The sequence below is a fragment of the Podarcis pityusensis genome, assembly GCF_964106645.2.
Source record: "Podarcis pityusensis genome assembly, chromosome: W".
Taxonomy (NCBI): Eukaryota; Metazoa; Chordata; class Lepidosauria; order Squamata; family Lacertidae; genus Podarcis; species Podarcis pityusensis.
In genome coordinates, this window is record NC_138045.1 from 30,821,646 (window position 1) to 30,838,783 (window position 17,138).

A 17,138-nucleotide genomic window follows, 5' to 3' on the forward strand; every position below is an offset into this window, starting at 1 on the left:
TACATCATGACTACATCATTGATACATCACAAAAAAGAGGGGTTGAGGTGGTAATCTGTGTGTCCTGTCACCTGTCCAATTCCTCCTTTCATGAGTACATTCCAGAGGACAAAGAGGAGTTCACGGTTTCCTGCTCCCAGAGGGAAAGGCTGGTCACTGTCCTTTGTTTTAGTCCGTACTGAATCCACTTCCATATGCAGGTTCTTTGTTAGTGAAATGGTCCACTGTCTGGCACCATCAATGTTGGCATGCCAGGTGGGGTGGGCTCACTGCGGACATGATGGTACGCTTGGGGAATTATGGCTGCCCTATGTCAAGCCTCCGCCCTTCGATAGTCCTTCTTCCAAGGTGCAGAACAAAAGTGGAACGGTACAGATCCGATGTATGGCTGATTTTCTATGAATTTATAACAGAAACACTACAGAGGTAAAAACACTTTCACCCAAAAAGGAAACACTTGGATACATTTTGATTGGATCAGTCACGGTCAATTAAACCCGGATATATTGTATTAGCAGCTGTCAACAGTCATTGAGAGGAAGACATAGGCCCTGCAGTACCTGCTTGGTCGCCACAAGGGGCGCTGTTCTGTTACACTCATTGGCTGGAGCGCAGCAGTTCATTTGCATGGGGAAACTGGTCTACCTGCATTGAAAATAGTGAATGGGGTTCCGTGGGGATAGAGTTACGATTCTGTATTTACTGAAGGCTTTTCAAATAAAGTTTATTGAAGGAAGTGGCGCGTATGTCATGTGTGTGCGTGTGTGTCATGCTTGTGCAAACTGAATGGTTGGGGGCGGTTCCTGCGACAGTTCCCCCTTCGGAGATAAGATTGAGAAGGTGGGTACCTCACAATCCTTCTCTCCACACAAATTTGACATCTGACATGTCAAAACCAAAGCCTGTATCTCTCTGAGACCTGAGGGGCCTCATCTCGATGTAAGTGGAGTGATCATCCCATACCTGAGGCCCCGTTCTGGAGCGAATTGACGTTCACGGCTGATGAACTGGGACGCAGGCGTTGCATGTTTGACAGCAGAGCGGAAAGCAGTGGATCGCGCAGCAGAATAAAGCGACGCAAGCTGCCACAGCGATCAGTATCATGAGGCCATTCCCCAAAAGTTGCTTTATCCATCCAGACCTGGGTAGCCAGCTCCAGAATTGTGTGTCAGAAAGGCCTTCATGTTGGATGTCTCTAAGTTCGCCGGTCAGTTTGTGTATGTTGTTTAAATGTCCTGTGATGTTCAGGGTTTGATTGTAGACATACGTGCAGCACTCTGTTCCCATGAGGGCACAAACGCCTCCGGTAGAGGCCAAAATATAACCTAAAGCTAATCTATGTGTCCTGCATCTGGGGAGGGGCTTCCTACATCTGGGAACTGAGTTTTTTGACTGTGAGTTACTTTCACTTCTCAACAGAGAAGAAAGAGATGTTAGGTAAGATTTATTGCTTTACTCTTGTCCGGCACGCTCCCTGCACTCCTCTGCAGGTCGTAAAGCAATTAGCAGAATTGCACAGCGTCCGTGTATGAAAGGGCAGTCAGTAAATAGGTCCCACACGTTTCTTCTTTCCTAGTAGCACTTTATTTGCTCAAAAATAGCATATTTACAGTCCATCTGATTCAAGTTGCATTTTGCGACCTGTCTCTCTCAGCAGCTGCGTAGCAAAGCTGCTTTCACTTTTCACTCAGCTCACAGCATTCCAAGCTGCTTTCGTCACGTCCTGGCTTACTTCCCTTGTAAGCGCCTCCTCTCAGCCTCGAGACACAGAAGGTTAACCCTTCACTACACCCAACACCCCCTCTTGTCTCGCGCCTGAGGGGAGAATCGACCTTTGGTCGTCCCAAACCCAGACCTTCACAAAACTCTCCATGTCTTTGGAAAGTGAGTGGTTTCGTGAACCCATCAGCTAGGTTCTTGGCAGAGGGACAATACTTCAGTGCAACTAATCCCTCCTGAACACTTTGGCACACATTCCGAAAGCGAATGTCTAGGTGTTTAGTTCTGGCCTTGAACTGACCTGACTCTGCCAAACGCAGGCATGGTTGATTGTCCTCGAAAACACGTATCGGCAGACAATCCACTTCGCAGAGTTCCTGCACCAAACAAGCATAGAACTCTACTTCTCTGCACACCTCTGAAAGAGCACTGAACTCAGCCTCAGTGGATGAGAGCGCTATCAGACTTTGCTTCTTGGACCTCCATCCAACTACTACTACACCCAACAAGAGAGACACACGCGTTGTCTGCTGTCTCGGACAGTGTTTGTTATTTTATCTGTCTGTGTAAATAAAGCTGTTTAGTTTAGAAAGAAACAGCGTATGGACTCTCTCTTCACTCACACATCAAGCACGCACTGCCACTCTACTGCTGACTGGGAATTCTGGAGCAGTGGAAACGTACCGGACCCAGCCAGATGTCCAACAGGTTATGGAAGGTCCCAGGCCACGTTTGTGCGGAGTGTGAGGATGAGACAAAGCGGAGTCCAGCTCTGAGATCCTGCCTGCTGCTGGGAAAGGGGCAGAGGCAGTTGTGATCTTGCTGGTGAAAGCGGAGCTTGCTGCAGGAAGCATCTTTGAAGCAACCGGCCGGCAGGAAGCGTGAGTAAGCTTATAGCCCCAGGAGGATGCTATCTCAATCCATCTCAATCACATGAGACTTTTAATGTTCCTTTTGAGCAATTGGATGGCCGCACTTGGGAGGACTGGTCGAGGTGGATCAAATATTGGCTGTTGGCCAAGCAACTCTGGGAGTGTACCCAAAATGAGCCACCAGTTGCAGCTGCTGGGGCGAATGCTGCTGAGATTGAGAAAGTTAACGCCACAGTTAAGAAGGACCAGAAAGCTATGTCACATATTGTAATGGCCCTTGAGGCATGTCAATTGCTTCACATTGATGGGTTATTGTCTAGCATTGGGATTTGGACAGCTTTGGTCAGAGTGCATCAAAGAACCACAGCTGGTGCCAAGATCCATGTGATACACTCTCTTTTTGAGAAGAGGCTGTCTCCAGGGGAATCGGTACGTGATCACATCACACAGATGCTGTCTATTTTCACTAAGCTGTGTCAGCTGAATGTATCTTTCCCTGATGAGCTGAAGGCATACACCCTGCTGAGCTCTTTGGACAGGAGTTATGAGAACCTGGTTCTGACGATGGAGACTATGCCTTCGGACCAGCTTTCTCTGGAGTATATTACTGGGAGATTAGTTGATGAACAGGAGAAGAGACTGAGAGCTGGGCGAACAGACGCAGGATGTGTCCCAAGGAGGAGTGGGGGTGCAGCAAGAAGCAATGAGGAGTCTGTAAAAGCCTTTGCTTCAAGACGCTGCTACAGATGCGGGTCCCCCTCCCATCTCGTGAGAGACTGTCCGACAGAGGCTCAGGAATGCAAGGTCAAGCAACAGATACAGATAAGGGGCTCTTCCACGGCAGCGAGGTGTGGGAAAATGTCCAAAAGTTCCAGCCGAGCCAAAAGCAAAGCCGAGCCAGTATCATCTTGCAGCTTCCATGGCAACGGTTAAAGGCTGTAAACAGGAAGCTGGGTTGACCTTCGTCATTGACTCTGGAGCAACGCATTCTCTGGTTCCATCTGCTGGGCTTCTTCGGGATTGCAAGGCTGTTAAGAATGGACGTAGTGTCACGCTGGCAGATGGGAGTCGTCGCTCTCTGATTATGTCTGGGAATCTTTACTGTCTGTTCCTGGAGCATGAGATTCAAGCCTATATGGTTCCAGAAATGTCCAGTTTTCTTTTGTCTGTCTCTGCATTAGTCGCTGACGGCTTCAGCGTTTGTTTTGAGAATAACGTGTTCTTTTTCCAGGGGTGGGAGACAACTGTTCAGTGTTGAATGCAAGAACAGGCTGTTTGTGGTGGAGATGCCTATTGCAAATAACAGTCCCACTGAGGTAGCACAGGTGCAGTGTGCAAATGTCCCAACACATGATGGCTGTTCCCACTTATGGCATTGCAGGATGGCACATGTGAATTGGAATTATGCCAAGAGGGCCCCGGGGTGTACAGAGGGGTGTCAAATGAAGGCATGTGATAAGTTTTTAGATTGCAGATTGCAGAGCTTGTAAGCAGTCCAAGGTAAAAACGTGCTCGTATCCCAAGTCTAGCAGGAAACAACCAAGCCTTTTGAGCTGGTGCATGCAGACTTGTGTGGCGCTATGTCAGTAGCCAGTCTGGGTGGGGCAAAATTTATTTTGCTTCTTTTGGATGATTTTTCGAGGAACTCTTGGGTCTTCTCGATTAAACACAAAGGGAAAGCTGCTGCATTGGTGAAAGACTGGGTCTCTGCTGTAGAATTGCAATTCTCTGCAAAGGTCTGCAACTTTCAGAGTGATAGAGGGGCGGAGTTCACTGGGTCTGCACTGCAGAATTACTTCTGCCAGAAGGGTATAAGCCACAGGTTGACAGCACCACACAGTCCTCAACAGAATGGTGTTGCTGAAGGCAAGAACAGAACACTGCAAGAGGCCGTGGCTGCTATGCTGTTTGATTCTGGGCTCCCACAGCGCTTTTGGGCCGAAGCCTGGCGCTGCGCGTCGTTTTCTCAGAATCACGCGTTTTGTTCTGTTGTAGGGGACACGCCCTATTTTCTACTGCGCGGCAAGAAGCCCAAGGTGCATTTCTTCCGTGTTTTTGGCTGTGAGGCTTGGGTTCTTATACCAAAGGCCAAACGCAGAAAGGGTGGACCAAGGTCCAGGAAGATGATCTTTGTTGGGTATGAACCAGGTACCAAGGAGTGGAGATTTGCCTATCCAGAAGGCAATCAGTCCAGATTGCTAGTAAGCAACAGTGTTGAGGTGTTGGGTTGAAATAATCGACAGACGAATGGCAAGTGTCGTATGGGAGGCATCTGCTGAGCATGTCTCGGGGAGTCCCTTTTATTGAGTATTACAGCATTACCACATTTGTGCTTGTTGCTGATTGGTTAACACGAATACAATGCAAGGGTTGAATATAGGCATTAATCATCAATAGATTAAAGGTTGGGAAAGGGAACACATGGTTGGACAGGTATGAAAACCTCCTTATTAAACTATTACTAATGATTGATATTGCAAAACTTAAAAGAGCATAACAATCGCATTCCGTAGATGTGGTCAACCATGCATTAAGAACAGGTCAGGGTACGATGTTTCATGAACTCAATGTGAACTGAACATTCTAGGGTGGATGAGCAAGGAATGCTTCACCTCAGAGCGGTGTGCCAGACTCATGTGCAGAAGCAGAACTTCCCATCACTGAGGTCTGTGAGCAAAGTGGGTGGACACGCATACATGGTAACCCAGATGTTCTTTCAGAGAGTTTTCTTGACTCAGATGATGATGAGGAGGTGGAACCTGATCCTGCTGCTGAGGAACAGAGTCCAGAGCAGGAGCAGCCTAGAACCTCTCCAAAGGCTGCCAAGACAGAGCCAAAGAGTGAACCATCCTCGCTCACAGGTCCAGCTGTAAGGTTCAAAAGATGCAGCTGGTCAGAGGGGGAGCTCTCTGATGCTGGGGATGGTCTAGCTGGCCCTAGTGGGTCAGAGGGGGTACCAGAGCTCACGCTGAGGAGATCAACCTGGACCATGAAGGGTAAACCACCTGACAGGTTTGAGGCCACAAATGTGTGGGTTGGGGTGGCTCAGTGTGAACCTGAAAGTTTTGAGGATATTCAGAAATTGCCTCAAGAAGAAGCCAGTAAATGGGAAGAGGCGATGCAGAAGGAGATGAGCTCAATGGAATCTCTAGGTGTGTTCTCCCTCACAACATTGCCGGCTGGCAAACAGGCTGTAAGCAGCAGGTGGGTTTATCACCTTAAACCCACAGAATCCGGAGAACCGCAGTACAAGGCTAGGTTAGTAGCCAGAGGGTTCACGCAGCAGAAGGGGCTGCATTAGACTGAGGTGCATGCTCCTACTTCCAGAAGTGAAATTCTGTGCATGCTCTTAGCCATAGCTGCACAAAGAGGTTGGAAGGTGCATCACTTTGATGTGGATGTAGCCTACTTGAACTCAGACCTCCAGGAGGAGTTGTACATGCTTCCTCCTCCAGGGTTTGAGGTCAAGGGGCAAGGCATTGTTTGGCGATTGCACAAATCGATCTATGGGTTGAGGCAATTGGCCAGAAATTGGAATTTGTGTCTGAATGAAGCCTTAGAGAAGCTAGGTTTCGAGAGAAATCTTGCTGATAACTGTCTGTACCCTAAAGGGTCAGGTGAGTCACAGGAGTTGATTTTGATCTTTGTTGATGATATAGTCCATGTCTCAAAGACACGTACAAGGGTGGAGAAGTTTTCCAAGGAGCTTGGTAAACGGTTCAAGCTCAAGAACCTGGGTACAGTAAGGATCTACCTAGGCGTGGAGATTTTTAGAGCTGAAGATGGAAGTTTCCTGCTCAGTCAGAAAGGCAAGATTAAGCAGTTGCTTGAGAAGTTCTGGATGTCTGAATGTGCTGGGGTCAGGACACGCATGGAGACCAGCTACGTGAAAGACAGTCAGCAAGTAAAACGTGCTGTGTTCGAAAATGCTGAGCTCTTTCAATCAGTTCTAGGTAGTCTGTTGTATCTGTCCCAGTGGAGCAGACCTGACATAACGTTTGCTACCAATCTGCTCAGCCGGGGAGCTACAAGCCCAAGCGTACAAGCCTGGAATGGTGTCAAGCGGGTGCTGCGTTACCTGCAAGATACCAAAGACTTTTGCCTCAAGCTGTCAGCCAAGGGCAACGTCAAGGTGACATGCTGGGCAGACAGCGATTGGGTGAATCTGGCAGACAGGAAGTCCGTGTCTGGTATGGTGGTGAAGTTCGAGGACTCTTTGGTTGGGTGGAAGTCCCGGAAGCAAAGCCTTACAGCGCTCTCCTCTACTGAGGCTGAGTTTAGTGCGCTGTCTGAGATTTGCAGGGAATTGGAGTTCTATGTGTGCATGGTTCAAGAGATCTGCGGAGAGTGTTGTTTGCCTGTCACGGTTTGGGAGGACAATCAACCCTGTCTGAAGTTGGCAGAGTCTGGGCAGTTTAAGGCCAGAGCCAAACACCTAGACATCCGGATTCAGAATGTGTGCCAGAGTGTTCGTCGGGATTAGTACAACTGAAACACTGTCCCAGTGCTAAGAACCTCGGAATGGTTTCATGAAACTGCTAATCTTCCAGCGTCATGGGGAGTTCTGTGAAGGTCTGTGTTTGGGGTAAGTGGTTATACTTACAGATACAGGACAAGAGGGGGTGAGAGGTTTCGTATTTATGGGGTTAACCTCTATGTGTCCTGCATCTGGGGAGAAGCTTCCTACATCCGGGAGCTGAGTTCTTTGTCTGAGTTACTTTCACTTCTCAACGGAGAAGAAAGAGACACACACGCGATGTATGCTGTCTCGGACCGTGTTTGTTATTTTATCTGTCTGTGTAAATAAAGCTGTTTAGTTTAGAAAGAAACAGCGTATGGACTCTCTCTTCACTCACACATCAAGCATGCACTGCCACTCTACTGCTGACTGGGAATTCTGGAGCAGTGGAAACATACCGGACCCAGCCAGATGTCCAACTTCTCATTATAGGGGATTGGAATTGTTGTTGTTGTAGTTGTTTAGTCATGTCCGACTCTTCGTGACCCCATGGACCAGAGCACGCCAGGCACTCCTGTCTTCCACCGCTTCCCACAGTTTGGTCAGGCTCATGTTTGTAGCTTCGAGAACACTGTCCAACCATCTTGTCCTCTGTCGTCCCCTTCTCCTAGTGCCCTCCATCTTTCCCAACATCAGGGTCTTTTCCAGGGAGTCTTCTCTTCTCATGAGGTGGCCAAAGTATTGGAGCCTCAACTTCATGATCTGTCCTTCCAGTGAGCACTCAGGGCTGATTTCCTTAAGAATGGATACGTTTGATCTTCTTGCAGTCCATGGGACTCTCAAGAGTCTCCTCCAGCACCAGAATTCAAAAGCATCAATTCTTCGGCAATCAGCCTTCTTGATGGTCCAGCTCTCACTTCCATACATCACTACTGGGAAAACCATGGCTTTAACTATATGGACCTTTGTTGTCAAGGTGATGTCTCTGCTTTTTAAGATGCTGTCTAGGTTTGCCGTCGCCTTTCTCCCAAGGAGCAGGCGTCTTTTAATTTCGTGACTGCTGTCACCATCTGCAGTGATCATGGAGCCCAAAAAAGTAAAATCTCTCACTGCCTCCATTTCTTCCCCTTCTACTTGCCAGGAGGTGATGGGCCCAGTGGCCATGATCTTTGTTTTTTTGATGTTGAGCTTCAGACCATATTTTGCGCTCTCCTCTTTCACCCTCATTAAAAGGTTCTTTAATTCCTCCTCACTTTCTGCCATCAAGGTTGTGTCATCTGCATATCTGAGGTTGTTGATATTTCTTCCGGCGATCTTAATTCCGGCTTGGGATTCATCCAGCCCAGCCTTTCGCATGATGAATTCTGCATATAAGTTAAATAACCAGGGAGACAATATACAGCCTTGCCGTACTCCTTTCCCAATTTTGAACCAATCCGTTGTTCCATATCCAGTTCTAACTGTAGCTTCTTGTCCCACATAGAGATTTCTCAGGAGACAGATGAGGTGATCAGGCACTCCCATTTCTTTAAGAACTTGCCATAGTTTGCTGTGGTTGACACAGTCAAAGGCTTTTGCATAGTCAATGAAGCAGAAGTAAATGTCTTTCTGGAACTCTCTAGCTTTCTCCATAATCCAGCGCATGTTTGCAATTTGGTCTCTGGTTCCTCTGCCCCTTCAAAATCCAGCTTGCACTTCTGGGAGTTCTCTGTCCACATACTGCTTGAGCCTGCCTTGTAGAATTTTAAGCATAAATTTTAAGGGGATTGGAATGCTACTACATTATTCCACAACATCCATTTCAATGCCAAGGAAACACAATTCGGTTTGGAAGGGCAGTTCATAGAATCAAAGGACTTCAGAGTTGGAAGGGAACCTCAGGGTCATCTAGTCCTCCCATGTGGATTTATGAACTGTTCGCCACTGCACCCTGTCGGAAAACACGCTCGGCTGACATAGCAGCAGTTGCAGGCGGCAGCTCCCAAAATTGGGGAAAGGATCAGTGGCCTCCAGAAATGATAGTGGCCCATTACGATCCGGCTTCTTGGAATCAGGGAGAATTAATAACAGGGGCGAGGGAACCAATTTATAATTTGAACCGCATTATTAGACTCCAAGCGGTAATAGAGATTGTCGCCAATGCCACAGCCACAGCCCTCCAGTTAATCGCCACCCAATTAGATGAGACACGCACAGCAGTCCTCCAACTCTGGCTAGGGATGGACTTTCTCCTGGCAAAACAGGGAGGATTTTCTGCCGTGTTAAATTTAATGGGAGGAGCCTGTTGCTTTAACATCTCTGACCATGGTGAAGCTATTTGATATTTGGCAGCAGAAATAGAGAAAGTGGCCCATGTTCCTGTCCCAACGTGGAACGGATGGGACATGTCCTGGTGGACTGATTGGTTTCCGAACCTAGGGTGGTTTAGAGGACTTATAATGATGTTAATGGGCCCCTTGATAATCTTGCTTCTCTGCTCCTGTATACCCTGCTTATTGCAATGCTTGCAAAATATGATGCATAAAATGGTGTCACGAATGATTTGGCCCCAGATTATAGCACTGACACGAAAATACCGGCCAGTACCTTGGGACGAGCAGAAAGGCTGTCCAACAGAAGAGGAGGGAATGAAGGAACAAGTTACCCAAACCTGACTGTGCAGCCACCCGAACCGGGCCCCAAAATTCCCCAATTCCTTCTTCAAGGATCCATTAGCTAAAATCCATTAGCTTGAGCTGTATAACCCATTAGCTTGAGCTGTATAACACAAACCCAGCTGTGTAAACAAAGCCTTCTCCTTTATCAGTCCATGAAGGCTTAATGGATGGCCTTGTCAGTTCCGAGTGGAGACGCGATGGCTCTGGGACTTATCTTATATCCTGACCACACTGACGCACAGACCTTGCAAGGTCTGCCTGTCAGCCCCTGCGCCCAGGGATGGCTCCAGGAGTACTCCTATAGTTGGGTGACCTTCTTACCCCAAGATAAGAGTACAGGAACAGGAATATCTGTTCATGCTCAAGGATGTAAACTTACGTGTACAAACTCATGAGGGTGGACTCCTGGGGAGGGGGAAAGGGGACCTGAAGGGTATATAAGCTGTATGTAACTGCTCTTTAAGTGTGCTCGCTGTGACTGATCACGCAGTGCCTGTCTGCTATCCGGAAAGCAGAAATAAACTCTTTCTCTGAACCAACCCTCGGTGTCTATTGACTCCTTCCTCCCTCCCGGGAGCAACGCACACCCAACCAATGGGAAAGGTCTGAATGGCTACACCAGCAGCTGGTAATCTGGAACATTGCTGGACAGGCCTTTCCGAAACATGGATGTTGGCGGTCTCCTTGAGCATGTTGTTGAGAGCTGAGGGGGTGAGGGGCAGTTCCTGTTCATCTGTGTTTGTGTCCAGAGGAATTCAAGGACAGCCTCGGATGTGGTCAGCCACATTGGAGATTGCAGGAGATTCCAGCCCTGCCTATTGCCCAGAGGAACTGTGCACAACATCTGACCTTGACACAATATATGCAGGGAAATGTGGGAGTGCAGTCTGCAGAGGAGCCAGGTTTGGCTTGTCTGGTACCTGCTTCTGATCCCCGCCCCCAAAGACCCCTTCTTTCTGCTCAGAAGTTGATTTGCACCAGTTCAGGCAGCCTTGCCTCCTCCCCTCCTGCGCATGGCAGTGGAGCAGGGCCGTCTGTGTGGGTATGAGCGACACCTCGCCCCCCACAACCTCTCCTACAAATAGTTGCACCAGCAGTGGTTGAGGGTGGTATTGGCTGCATCTGCTAGGCCTGCAAGGTTGCACACCAGCCCTGGGGCGGCAGGGGTCAAGCAGTGACCTTTTCTGCACTGGGAAGCTGCTTTGTTAGTGCTGAAGTCTCAGGCTCTTGGTCTGTCCGGCCCAGCGTTGCCTACACTGACTGGCAGCAGCTGCTGCTCTTTGGGGTCTCAGGCTTGCGGTTTTATCCCAGCCTCTACCCATAGAATGCCATTTGGCAACTGAACCCAGCAACTGAAATGCAGAGCTTCTGCCTGTTCTGTGGAAGTGCTCAGCGCTGCAGTTCTCTGAGGAAAATGACACCAGCAGCAGTATCCTTCCTGACGTTTGCCAAAACTGTTGTCCAGGCTCCTTTGAGAAAAAAGGTTCAGAAAAGTTTCCTCCTTTTGGCAAATGCTGTGTTTGCCCATTTCATGCCTAAAACCTGCCCAGGATTCTGTACCTGAATTGTGCAACCTGAATGCAAATCAAGCCTCTTTATTTTGCATAAATCGAGCCGTGAGGCTGGATGAGGTCAGTGGCCCACCTAGTCCAGCCTCCTGTTCCCACATTGGCCAGCCAGGTGCCCCTGTGGAAAACCCACAAGCAGGGCTTGAGCACATGAACACTCTTCCGTCCTGCCAGAGCTATAGCTAGGTGATCTTGCGCCCCTGGCAGAACCGTCCAGATTGTGCCCCCTAGCCATGGACAAATTAGCTCTTCTTTCCACCTCTCCCCCCCCCCCCCCCGCAATTCAATTCACTCTCTATTCTTATGAGGCAATAATCAATATTTATATTTATGGACATATTTTTAGCCAATTTTGAGCCCCCCCCCAATCACCTGCACCCCTGGCGGGGGGCCACCTCACTACCCCCTAGCTATGGACCTGCCTCCCATCAGCCAGTTATGACCCAGCTGCAGAGTGGCACAGCTGTGAAACGGTTTCATGGTACATTCTGTACGGCATCCCTCTAGGGACGCTTCCTGTAGTGGTCAAGAGACTAGGGTATGGAAGTCCGAACCGCTAGCTAAAGGTTGCAACTTGAGCAATAATGGTAATTAAGAACTGGTATAGACACACACAGCTCTTCTAGCTCCTTGATCTTGAACTCAAAGCATGAGCTCCATAAACAGACAAAAGAACGTTGCAGGTTTGGCTGCTTCAGATTTAACACACTCAAAAGATTCTAAATACCACCAATTCCCTGCCTTGTCCCTTAGCCACATGGTGCAAAGCAACAGGAACGGCAGCCGTCCCCATTCCCAAAGAGAGCAAGGGTTCAAGCTTGGGAACTGAGCAAAGGCAGCAAACAGGGTTCTCTCCATACAACTGGAATGTAGAGGCACCTCTGCTTCTGACAGTGGAAGCGGAGCATAACCATTGTGACTAATCATCATCATCATCATCATTTCTTATTTATACCCCGCCCATCTGGCTGGGCTTCCCCAGCCACTCTGGGCGGCTTCCAACAAAATATTAAAATACAGTAATGCATCAAACATTAAAAGATTCCCTAAACAGGGCTGCCTTCAGATGTCTTCTAAAAGTCTGGTAGTTGTTGTTCTCTTTGACACCTGGTGGGAGGGCGTCCCACAGGGTGGGTGCCACTACCGAGAAGGCCCTCTGCCTGGTTCCCTGTTACTTGGCTTCTGACAGTGAGGGAACCGCCAGAAGGCCCTCGGCACTGGATCTTAGTGTCCGGGCAGAACGATGGGGGTGGAGACACTCCTTCAGATATACTGAACCGAGGCCGTTTAGGGCTTTCAAGGTCAGCACCAACACTTTGAATTGTGCTCGGAAACGTACTGGGAGCCAATCTAGGTCTTTCAGGACTGGTGTTATGTGGTCTCAGCGGCCGCTCCCAGTCTCCAGTCTGGCTGCTGCATTCTGTATTAGTTGTAGTTTCTGGGTCACTTTCAAAGGTAGCCCCACATAGAGCGCATTGCAGTAGTCCAAGCAGGAGATAACCTTTGTAGTAGCTTTTGTACTAGCCTTTGATAGCCCTCTCCTCATCCACGAATCTGTCAAATCCTCTTCTAAAGCCGTCTAAGTTGGTGGCCATCACTGCCTCCTAGGGGAGAGCATTCCATAGTTTAATCATGCACTGTGTGAAGAAGGGCTTCCTTTCCTCCTGCCGGAAGAATTCTGGGTCAAATGATCTTCTTCAGAGCATATAAGACAAGCTCTGCACTTGGGTCAGGCCAAAGGGGGCCCATCGAGTCCAGAACCCTGGTCTCAAAGATGTCCCAATGGGCAGCCCATAGGCAGGACCTGAGTGCCAGTGCACTCTCTTCTCCTGTGGGTTTTCAGCAACTGGTGTTTCTCTTTGGCTTTGCGGCAAAGGACCCCCCCCCCCGCCTCCATGATGCCTTCCCTTCCCTTTTTGCGCATTGCGTTAAAACTTCCACCTGCCGGTGTGGAAGCTTTTCTCCTTCACCGAAGAAAATCAGGAACAAAAGGTTGCCCTCTGCCCATGCCCCGTGCCCAACTTCCCTCTCTGAGCGTGGTGCCGATTATGCTGCAAGCCATGTGCCCTCTGCAGGCTCGGCTGTACGGGAACTGCCACCTCCTCGCTTATATATGCCGGCTGTATTTGCCCTGAAGAAAAGAATGCCTTCTCTCTCTCTCTTTCTCCCTCCAGCTCACAAGCTGCACTTGGCATCTGTGTGTGTGTGTGTGTGTGCGCGCGCACACACACACACACACACAAACACAGACGTGCGAGAGGGGGAGGAAAGGGCGCCATTTGAGTCTAAATAGATTTTTCTCATGAGCAGGTAAAAGAGGTGGCGCCATTTGAGTCTAAATAGATTTTTCTCATGAGCAGGTAAAAGAGGTTTACTTAAAATTAGGGCTCCTCTGAACAGTAATATTTATGAGGGGCGGCACAGGTTAGCTTTGTTCTCCAGAAGGGCTTAATAGAAGCTTAATGGATCAACATCCCCCCTCCACATGTGCTGGCCTGACTTCCATTCTCCAGCCAGCCACTCGAGGGGATGCGAAGTGTTATGTACAGTGGACACTCGGGTTGCGAACGTGATCCGTGCGGGAGGCACGTCCGCAACCCACAGCAGCACGTCTGCACACGCATGGATTGCGATTCATGCGCGACTGCCGAAAGCCGGAAGTAACCCATTCCGGTGCTTCCAGGTTTCGGTCGCCTGCAACCCAAAAAAACACAACCTGAAGTGTCTGTAACCCGAGATATGACTGTACAGTGGTACCTCTGGTTGCTAACGGGATCCGTTCCGGAGCCCCGTTCGCAACATGAGCAGAATGCAACCTGCGTCTGTCTGTCTGCACACGCGTAGGTCGCAATTCGCCACTTCTGCGCATGCACGTGACGTCATTTTGAGCGTCTCTGCATGCATGAGCGGCGAAACCCGGAAGTAACCCGTTCCGGTACTTCCGGGTTTCGGCGGTCCGCAACCCCCAAAAAACACAACCTGAAGTGTCTGTAACCTGAGGTATGACTGTATTAAGATCAGCTGCAGTTCTCACTCAGGGCCATCAGTATGCAAATGAAGGACTGAGAACTGTCCCTCACTGACTGGTTAGCTAGTTGGGAGTTGTTACTGTTACAAGTTACTTAGTATTATATAAAGCAGCCAGCTAGGCTGCAGTCAGTCTGACTCCAGGAGCAGTTCTAACTGCTGTAATAAAGAGCTGAGAATCTAACAGAGCTGTGTCCTTCATCCATCTTCCCCACTATTTAACATGGAGCAAGAGCGGCTTTTGTGCACCTGCAATCCCTTAAGTGATTGCAATTTATCTGACGCCTTCAGCAGACAAAAGCGGCACTGAATGCAAAGAACTCTTAAGGGCATAGAAATGGTCCCGGCAGCTCTGCCTGTGTGTGAGGCGGCTTTTGTCGCAGGACGGAGTATTTGCGGCCACTCTCTCTCAGTGGAGTGTGTCAATGTTATTTGGACAACATTCTTTATGGCTTACAGGAATGAAAAGATTATTCAAATATTCAATTAAATCGTGAATAGGGTTTCTTCTCCAAACCAGGTGAGTTGATCAAGACGAACCCTCTATTTTTGTGCCACCTCAAAGTGTGTGTGTGTGGGGGGGATGGTAGGGTAGAGAAGGCTTTAGCAGCGTAACTTCTAGGGTGTGTGAGTGTGAGGACTGCGTGCCCCCCCCTCTTTCTCCTGAAAATGAAAATCACAATACAGTGGTACCTCTGGTTGCAAATGGGATCCGTTCCGGAGCCCCGTTCACAACCTGAGCAGAATACAACCTGTGTCTGCGCGTGCGCAGGTCGCCACGTCTGCGTATGCACGTGACGTCATTTTGCGTTCGCATGGGCGAGCGGCAAAACACGGAAGTAACCCATTCCGTTACTTCCTGGTCGCCCCGGTACGTATCCTGAAAGAACGTAACCTGAACCGAATGTAACAAGAGGTATGACTGTAATGTTATGCAGATGAAGAGATTCCATAATTGCGTGCCTGATTATCCCAGCAGTGACTCAGAAATGAAAGGGGGCAGTCAGCACTTCAACTGCTAAGCACAAGGCCCAGGTCAGGGGAATGTCAAAAGAGCCCTGAGGCAGGATGGGACCAGTGGCCCTCCCCGCCCTGCGTTCTGTTCTCGCAGTGGCCAGTGAGATGCCCATTATGGGAAACCCACAAGCAGGGCCCAAGCGCCAGAGAGTGCCCTCTCCCCTCCTGCTCTTTCCAGCCGGTTCTCCACCTGTGGGTCCCCAGATGTCGTTGGACCACAGCCTTTTGGGAAGGCCTTGTTGGCCTTTAGTTGGGCTGGATCCAGAACTTGGCACGGCTGAGAGAAGCATGTCCTGAGTGTTTTTATAGGGATGGGAGCCATGCAGTCCTCTAACTGCCATCAGCTGTGGCCAGCCTGGTCAGGGACTATGGGAGCGGTGTGTCCAGCAATGTTTGGAGGGCACCAGGCCTCCCAGAACTGCTTTACAGAGGACACAAGGGCAGGTCCCTGCCCCAAGGACCCTGCAGCCTAAAATTCTACCCAGGTGGGATGCAGCAGGAAGCAATATGTTGTTGTTGTTTTCAGTTACAGGTGGTTAGGCTCGGTTGTATCCCCTGGGAACTGTGTGCAAGCCTTAGGGTGAGGTGCCACTGAAGCCAGGCTGTCCACAGTTGTCTGCAATACCCCTGGGGGAAGGAGATGTCTCCTGAGACATTGGCGGACACTTGAGGGCCTTTTGACAGCGAATCTGGGCCCTGAAGGAGGGCTGCCCCTCATGGTGCCCCCATCGCCAACATTGCTGCTGGATGCCTTGAGAGTCTACAAAATGAGAGCTTGCCACTGTCAGGAGTTCAGCCTACACTCGAGTAGGACCCTGGCAGAGACACATGCCTGACTGGCATGTTCTCCCCCTCCTGGTCTTTTGTTCGGGAGCTTCATAAGCTTTCTTCAGCCTGAACATCACAGAGACCGATGCCAACCGACATCGGCACACTTAGGGATCCGCAGAGTCTTCGCAGACCTCAGGAACTCAGCATTTTGGCTAATCTACACTGGTACCTAAGGTTAAGTACTTAATTTGTTCTGGAGGTCCGTTCTTAACCTGGAACTGTTCTTAACCTGAAGCACCACTTTAGCTAATGGGGCCTCCTGCTGCCGCCGCGCTGCCAGAGCACGATTTCTGTTCTCATCCTGAAGCAAAGTTCTTAACCCGAGGTTAAGCGGAGTATGCAACCTGAAGCGTATGTAACCCGAGGTACCACTGTATTTTATTTACATACAGTATAAACACACACGGAGCACTGCAACATGGCTCCTTCCCTCTCTAGCATCAGACAGCAAAGAGAAAAAGAACAAAGGACAATAGTCCCACTTCATGGAACACAGTGACACAAACATCCTGCCGCCGTCACTTCCCACTCTGTGGAGTCAAAACATATACCGTCATGTGATAAACAATCCCATGACTGCAATCATAGATCAGGAATTCTAACAGCCACTTCTCCAGAGAAGGTTCTAGGAAGGGATCTCGAGGAAAAGCAGATTTGCAAAAAGGCTCCCGAGGGAGGGCAATAGCTCAGTGGAAGAGCTTCCGCTTTGCATGCAGGAGGGCCTGGGTTCAATCCTCACCAGCATCTCCAGGTAGGTAGGCCTGGGAGGGGGCTAAATATCTCCTGCTGTGGAGAGCCATGGCTGCCAGTACGTGTAGACAGTACTGATCCTTTTTTTAAGAATCCCCCCAATGCTTTATTAATTTTAAAAACATAACATTATGTTTTATTAATTATTAATTTTTAAAATTTATTAATTTTAAAAACATAACATTACAAAACAAATACAAAACAAAACAAGATGCATCAAGCCACAAAGGGCAATCCA